The sequence below is a fragment of the Primulina tabacum genome, chromosome 17 (genome assembly GCF_025594145.1).
Source record: "Primulina tabacum isolate GXHZ01 chromosome 17, ASM2559414v2, whole genome shotgun sequence".
Lineage (NCBI taxonomy): Eukaryota > Viridiplantae > Streptophyta > Magnoliopsida > Lamiales > Gesneriaceae > Primulina > Primulina tabacum.
In genome coordinates, this window is record NC_134566.1 from 216,972 (window position 1) to 224,741 (window position 7,770).

A 7,770-nucleotide genomic window follows, 5' to 3' on the forward strand; every position below is an offset into this window, starting at 1 on the left:
AATTCAATCTCAACATGATCATGATAGACGAAGAACACTTAGAGATCACATGAATCTTACACGTACTAGTGCACCTTCATGTCTAGTTTTTCCCCCTGATGCATCTCATTTCAATTTTAAGCCTGGTATTATCCTACTTTTACCCAATTTTCATGGCTTAGATTCTGAAAATCCATACATGCATTTACGAGAAATTGAAGAAGTGTGCAACACATATAATGATCTAAATTGTAGCATGAACATCATTCAACTTAAGCTTTTTCCTTTTTCTTTAAAAGATAAAGCTAAAACTTGGTTACAAAATCTTAGATCGGGATCCATTCGAACTTGGGATGAATTGCAACAACAATTTTTGAAAAAGCTTTTTTCCATCTCATAGAACAAATTCTTTCAAAAGACATATCATCACTTTCACTCAAAAACAAGGAGAAACTTTTTATCAGTGTTGGGATAGATACAAAGAATTGCTTAATCTTGTCCACATCATGGTTTTGAAATTTGGAGAGTTGTTTCTCAATTTTATGAAGGCTTAACACCTAAAGATAGGCAAATGATTGAATTTATGTATAATGGAACATTTGAAGATAAAGATCCAAATGAGGCAATTGAGTATCTCGATTCATTAGCTGAAAATGCTCAAAATTGGGACACTATAGGTACAATCGAACCATCAAACAAGATTCAATCTCCCACATCTGGTGGAGGTATGTACACCATCAAAGATGAACATGATCTCCAAGCTAGATTTACCTCTTTGGCAAGAAAAGTTGAGGCACTTGAATTGAAAAAGAATGGTCAATTAAAATCTGTTCGAGAAATTGCGTGTCACATCTGTGATACAAGTGATCATTCTACAAAAGATTGTCCCACTTTGCCCTCTTTTAAAGAATGTCTCCATGAACAAGTCAATATTTTGAACAATTTCAAAAGGCCAAATTTTGAACCATTTTCTCTAAATTACAATCCAGGTTGGCGAAATCATCCAAATTTTAGTTGGAGGAATGATAATGCTGCACAATTTTCACAACCACATTTCCAAAATCAACAAAATTTTCAAAATTATGCACACTATATTCCTCCACCTAAAAGGAACTTGGAAGATATATTGAATTCTTTCATTGCAAAGTAAGAGTCTATCAATACTCAAACTGTTCAAACCATGACAGATTTGAAAGATACTCTTGCTAAATTTGCATCTGCACTTAATGTTCATGAAAAATGTAAATTCCCTTCATAACCACAGCCTAATCCCAAGGATCATCATTCACAAACTGGAACTTGTGGAACTCAACTGATGGATCAGGTAAAATCTGTTATTACCCTTCGAAGTGGTAAGGTTGTGGAAAAATCCATTCTTGAACCTTGTGAAGATGATGATAAATCAACTCCAAAGGGTAAGGAAGTGGAACCCATAACTTGCGAAGAGGAGGTTCAACAGACAGTGTCCCCACCATTCCCTCATGCATTGAAAAATACAAAAAAATAAAATTTGAATTCTGATATATGTGATATTTTTAAACAAGTAAAAGTTATTATTCCTTTAATAGATGCAATAAAACAGGTACCATCATATGCCAAATTTTTGAAAGACTTGTGCACTGTGAAAAGAAAATTGAATGTGAAAAAGAAAGCATTTTTAGCCGAACAAGTAAGTGCAATCATTCAAAATAATAATATTTGAAATAGAAAGACCCTGGTTGTCCTACTATTGCATGTATTATTGGAGAACGAAAGATTAAGAAAGCCTTGCTTGATCTTGGAGCTAGTGTGAATTTACTTCCATATTCAGTTTATCAAGAACTCAATCTAGGCGAGTTAAAATCAACTTCGGTAACACTTTTACTTGCCGATAGATCTGTTAAAGTGCCAAGAGGTATGGTAGAAGACGCGTTGGTCCAAGTTGATAACTTTGTATATTCTGTCGATTTCATAGTTTTAGATACACAACCTATCGAAGCTTGTAATGCAATTCTTGTAATTCTGGGTCATCCATTTTTAGCAACTTCTAATGCTCTTATAAATTACAGGAATGGAATAATGAAGTTGTCGTTTGGTAACATGACCTTGAAGCTTAATGTTTTTAATCTTTGTAAGCAACCACATGACAAATGAGATGAAAGTGAAGATGAAAATCTTATTGGAACTCTTGTGGAAAAAAACATTCAAGAAGGGAGTACTCGTGATCAATTAGATATTTGTTCAATTTAAACTGTTAAAGAAAATATTGAAATTGATCTTGATGATTTGATCAGGTATCACTCGTTACCAGGATCAGAGAAAGAATTTGAGGCAAAATATGAGAACAAAGACGAACCACCCATATTGGAGTTAAAACCCTTGCCAGAAGAATTGAAGTATGCATTTCTTGGAGAAGATGAAACATATCCGGTGGTAATTTCTTCCAAACTAGCAAGTAATCAAGAAGGTAAATTAGTTGATATGCTTAAAAGACATAAAAATGCAATTGGTGACACTAAAAGATTTCAAGGGCATTAATCCACTAATTTGCACTAACAAAATTCACTTAGAAGAAAATGCATAAACATCTCAACAACCACAAAGGAGATTAAAACCACACATGAAAGATGTTGTGAAAACTGAAGTTCTCAAACTACTTGATGTTGGGATTATCTACCCTATTTCTGATAGTAAGTGGGTAAGCCCAACACAAGTAGTTCCAAAAAAATCTGACATCACAGTGATAAAAAATGAAAAAAGTGAATTGTTAACAAGTCGAGTCCCACCTAGTTGGCGGATGTGTATTGATTATAGAAAATTAAATGACGCCACTAGAAAAGATCATTTTCCATTACCATTTTTGGATCAAATTTTAGAAAGAGTAGCAGGTCATCAATACTACTATTTTCTTGATGGATATTCAGGTTATTATCAAATTCTCATTGCATTCTAAGATCAAGATAAAACTACATTCACATGTCCTTTTAGAACATTTGCATTTAGAAGGATGCCATTTAGATTATGCAATGCCCCAGCAACATTTCAAAGATGTATGCTAAGCATTTTTAGCGACATGGTTGAAAATTGTTTGGAGATTTTCATGGATGATTTAACTGTTTTTGGAAATACATTTGATAATTGTCTTGAAAATTTGGAAAAAGTTTTAAAAAGATGCGAGGAAAAAGGTCTTATTTTAAATTGGGAAAAATGTCATTACATGATTACTTCTGGGATTGTTTTGGGACATGTCGTGTCATCTCATGGAATTGAAGTTGATAAAGCCAAAGTTGATGTCATTGCCAATTAAGCCTCTCCAAAAACCATTAAAGAAATTTGCTCATTTTTGGGACATGCTGGATTTTATAGGAGGTTTATGAAGGACTTTAGTTCAATCTCTAAACCCATTTGTAACCTCTTAACAAAAGACACTGCATTTGAGTGGACTCAAGAATGTCAAAATGCTTTTGATAAAATCGTTCGACATTTAACATCAGCTCCTATCATGCAACCTCATGATTGGTCTTTACCATTTGAAATCATGTGCGATACGAGTGATTATGCAGTCGGTGCAGTGCTGGGTCAAAGAAGAAACGGTAAGCCTTACGTGATATATTATGCAAGTAGAACTTTAAACAATGCTCAAATGAATTACTCCACAACTGAAAAAGAACTACTTGCTGTAATATTTGCATTAGATAAATTTCGTTCTTATTTGATTGGATCAACGACTATTGTGTTTACTGATCATTCTGCTATTAGATATTTGTTGACCAAACAGGATGCAAAGCCACGACTGATACGATGGATTTTGTTGCTCCAAGAATTTGACATTGTGATCAAAGATAAAAAAAGGAACCGAGAATGTTGTAGCCGATCATTTATCGAGACTAGTAACACGATCATCTTGTGAAATGATATCAATTAACGATAATTTTCCTGATGAACATCTATTTTCAGTTACTACTACACCTTGGTTTGCTAACATAGTAAATTTTCTTGTGACAGGAAAAATGCCACCGCAATGGAGTTCCCAAGATAAAAGAAAATTTTTGAATGAGGTAAAAAACTTTTATTGGGATGATCCGTATCTGTTCAAGTATTGTCCAGATCAAATTTTTCGACGTTGCATACCCGACAATGAGGTAAGTAGTGTCATTAAATTTTGTCATTCGGAAGCATGAGGAGGACATTTTTCTTCAAAGAAAACGACAGCAAAAATCTTGCAGTGTGGATTTTATTGGCCCACTTTGTTTAAAGACACCCACGAAATCTGCAAGATCTGTGAAAATTGTTAAAAATTGGGTGCGATTTCAAAAAGAAACATGATGCCTTTGAATCTTATCATTGAAATTTAAATCTTTGACTGTTGGGGAATTGATTTTATGGAACCTTTTCCACCATCGTTTGGATACTTGTATATTTTAGTTGCAGTTATTATGTTTCCAAATGGATAGAGGCAATTCCATGTCGAACAAATGATCATAAATTTGTCATCAAATTTTTGAAAGAAAATATTTTTAGTAGACTTGGAATTCCTCGAGCCATGATAAGTGATGGGGGACTCACTTTGTTAATAAACCATTTGCTTCATTAAAGAAAAAATATGGTATTACTCACAAAGTAACTACTCCTTATCATCATCAAACAAATGGACAAGTTGAATTAGCTAATAGGGAGATAAAGAAAATTTTGGAAAAAACTATTAACTCAAATAGAAAAGATTGGTCTCTGCGACTTAATGATGCACTTTGGGTATATCGAACAGCTTTTAAAACATCATTGAATATGTCTCCCTATAGGTTGGTTTATGGAAAACATTGCCATTTGCTTGTGGAATTGGAACATAAAGCTTATTGGGCGATCAAAACTTTTAATTCAAGCATGGATGATTGCAACAAATTGCAACTTAATGAACTTGATGAACTCAGAAATGATGCGTATGAGAATTCAAGGATTTATAAAGCAAAAATCAAATCATTTCATGATAAAACAACTCTTAGAAAATCTTTTGAGATTGGTAAAAAAGTTTTGCTTTATAATTCTTGACTTCACATATTCCCAAGAAAATTACGATCAAGATGGACAGGCCCATATGTTGTAAAGCATGTGTATCCTTATGGAGCTGTGGAAAATGAAAATACTAAAAATGGTGATGTTTTTAAAGTAAATGGACAAATGCTTAAACCATTTTTAGAAAATGAAATCTTTCAAGAAGAGTTTATTTCCCTTTCTGATCCCTAAATTTTTATGTTGCATTTAATTTTGTTTGTTTTTATTTCAGGTTTCCTTAATCTTTTTATTTTCCCGGTTAAATGGCGGATAACGGTACTCCGTGACTCTCATAGTCGGTTAAATCAGTTTCCCACAATTGCTGATAAAAAAAACATTTCTTTTCTTTTCAAAATGGATGAAAATCTCTCAAAAATTTGTAAATATTTTCCCTCTGTTTCTGAAAATGTTCTAAGAAAAATTTATGCAGGTAGGTGTGAAAGATTGAGATTGCTAATGAAAAAAAGAATTATAGAAGATATTCGTCTTGTAATAGAAGCTATGGTCCGATTAGGAGGAGAAGTTCCGCAATCATTGCTCATTCGGTATTTGCCTGGATTAGGAAAAAGCATTTATACGAAAAAACGAAGGGCCAAAAGGTTAGGGGTTTGTCATAAGTGTGCAAGATGGACTTGTGACAAACAATGCAGATCTTTGGGATGTGTTTCCAATAACAGAGAATATAAAATTGGTTTCATTAAGAATGGGCTGAGTAAGGAGTCTTTAGATAACATCTTATTGACTCTTGAGACGCATTCTAGTGGACATGTGCATATTGAACTTCTCCGTTTACGGAAACAATTTCAAGATGAGCGTCATAGTCTTGGGAATCCGATTAAAAAAGACCCTGTTTGCCAATTTATAAGAAAATTGGATGGGAAGCATATCCTCGACTCATAGAAGGCATTGAAGCCGTTTCTGGACGTAAAACCAGAGGAAAATTGTGAGTCACAATCACACTACTGTTTATATGCATGTGTGTCATTATTATTTGTACTGTTTATTCTGCTTACAGCTATGACCCATAGTTTTGTCATGATAACATATTAACCCTATACCATCTCTCATCTTTCTCTCTTTTTTTGCAGACCAAAAAGAAAGTAAAAACATGGTTGGATCCTCTGCACAAACATTGAAAAATATTTGTGTATTTTGTGTGTCGAGTCTTGGAAAACATGAAGTATTTGTAGAAGCAGCGAATAATCTTGGAAAGATATTGGCTGAGAAAAAAATTCACTTGGTATATGGGGGAGGTAATATTGAGTTAATGAGATCTGTTTAAACATCTGCTAATCTTGGAGGTAGTCAGGTTTTGGGTATTATTCCTACAGCTTTAGCTGAAGGAAATATTTCAGGTGTTACGATTGGGGAGGAATTAAAAGTTTCTTCTATGTATGAAAGAATCACCAAAATGATTGAAAATTCTGATGCTTTTATCGCACTACCAGGTGATTTTGGTACATTAGAAGAAATTTTTCACACTGTTTCTTGGGCACAACTTAATATCCATAATAAACCTGTGGGCTTGTTGAATATCAATAATTATTATGACAGTTTGTTGACATTTCTTGATAAAGCTGTGGAACAGAATTTCATTTCAGAAAATTCACGACGGATGCTCATCTGTGCTTCCACTGCCGACCAATTAATTGATGATTTGGAAGCTTTTGTTCATAAGCCTGATCCGATGATAACAAATATCAATTGGTCGTAATCAAGCAGTAAGAAAAGAAATTTGGATCATTGATTCAAAAAACGTGGATTGGTTTGCGTTTGTTTCAGTTTGTTATCTTCAATAAAATTCCAGGTGATATCTCTTTCATTATGTATTTTTTATTAATAGTTATTTTGACATTAGGGACAATGTCATATTCTGATTGGGGGGAGAACGAACTAAAAAATTTTTTAAAAATTTTAAAAAAATTATTTTAAAATAAAAACATGTTTATTGTTTGTATCTTAGTAATTTTTGAAAAAATATCATACGTTACATGTTTGAAAGGTTTATATTAGAAATTGTAATAATCTATCTAAGGATGTTTAAATTTTTATTTGAAAAAAAAAGTCAATTTTATTATTTGATCACTATAAAAATATGATTTATGAAATCTTTTTGAATGATTAACCATTGTGATAAAATCAGTTATTAAAGTATATGGCCCAAGATATACCTGATAAGAGTGCCAAAAATTTTTAAACTCACACATATTTTGTGAGTGAGTGGAGAGGATTGAGAAAACAGCTTGCGAGCCTTTATTGATCATCAAAGAGGCTATCTATTGTTTAGATCTTGAGTTCTTATTTAAAAAAAAATTGATATTTCCTGAAAAAAAAGAAAAAAGAAAAAAAAAAAGATGTTGAAGATCTATGTAATTTTTAAGTTATATACTGCGACCCATTTATCTCTCATAAAAATACAAATAAAAAAAGAAAAAAAAGAAAGAAAGAGAAATACATTGTACAAATTAAATAAATATGTGTTCAAGAAGCATAAACCTAGTCTGATTCCATGATGTAAAAAAAAGATCAGGAAAAAATATATAATAAGAACAACTGGATTTTGAATCAATGGATTTCTTATCTTTTGATTAGTTTGGCTCGTTTGTCTGTCTGCATTCTGTAAACTATTTTCCTGAGCATTTATCTGTATTCCAACTCAATGAGAGAAATCATTCTCATAAATTGAAACACTTATTAACCTGTGAGGATCTGGAGTTGAGACTCTTACTAAAAATTTATGAAGGCCTTGTACATTTAAATACC

The 7,770-nt window shown here is 32.6% G+C and overlaps 1 pseudogene; it reads left to right on the forward strand.

The window, feature by feature from the left end:
• Window positions 1-550: 550 nt before the first annotated feature.
• LOC142531718 (uncharacterized) lies at window positions 551-5,907 on the forward strand (annotated as a pseudogene).
• The last annotated feature ends 1,863 nt before the right edge of the window (window positions 5,908-7,770 follow it).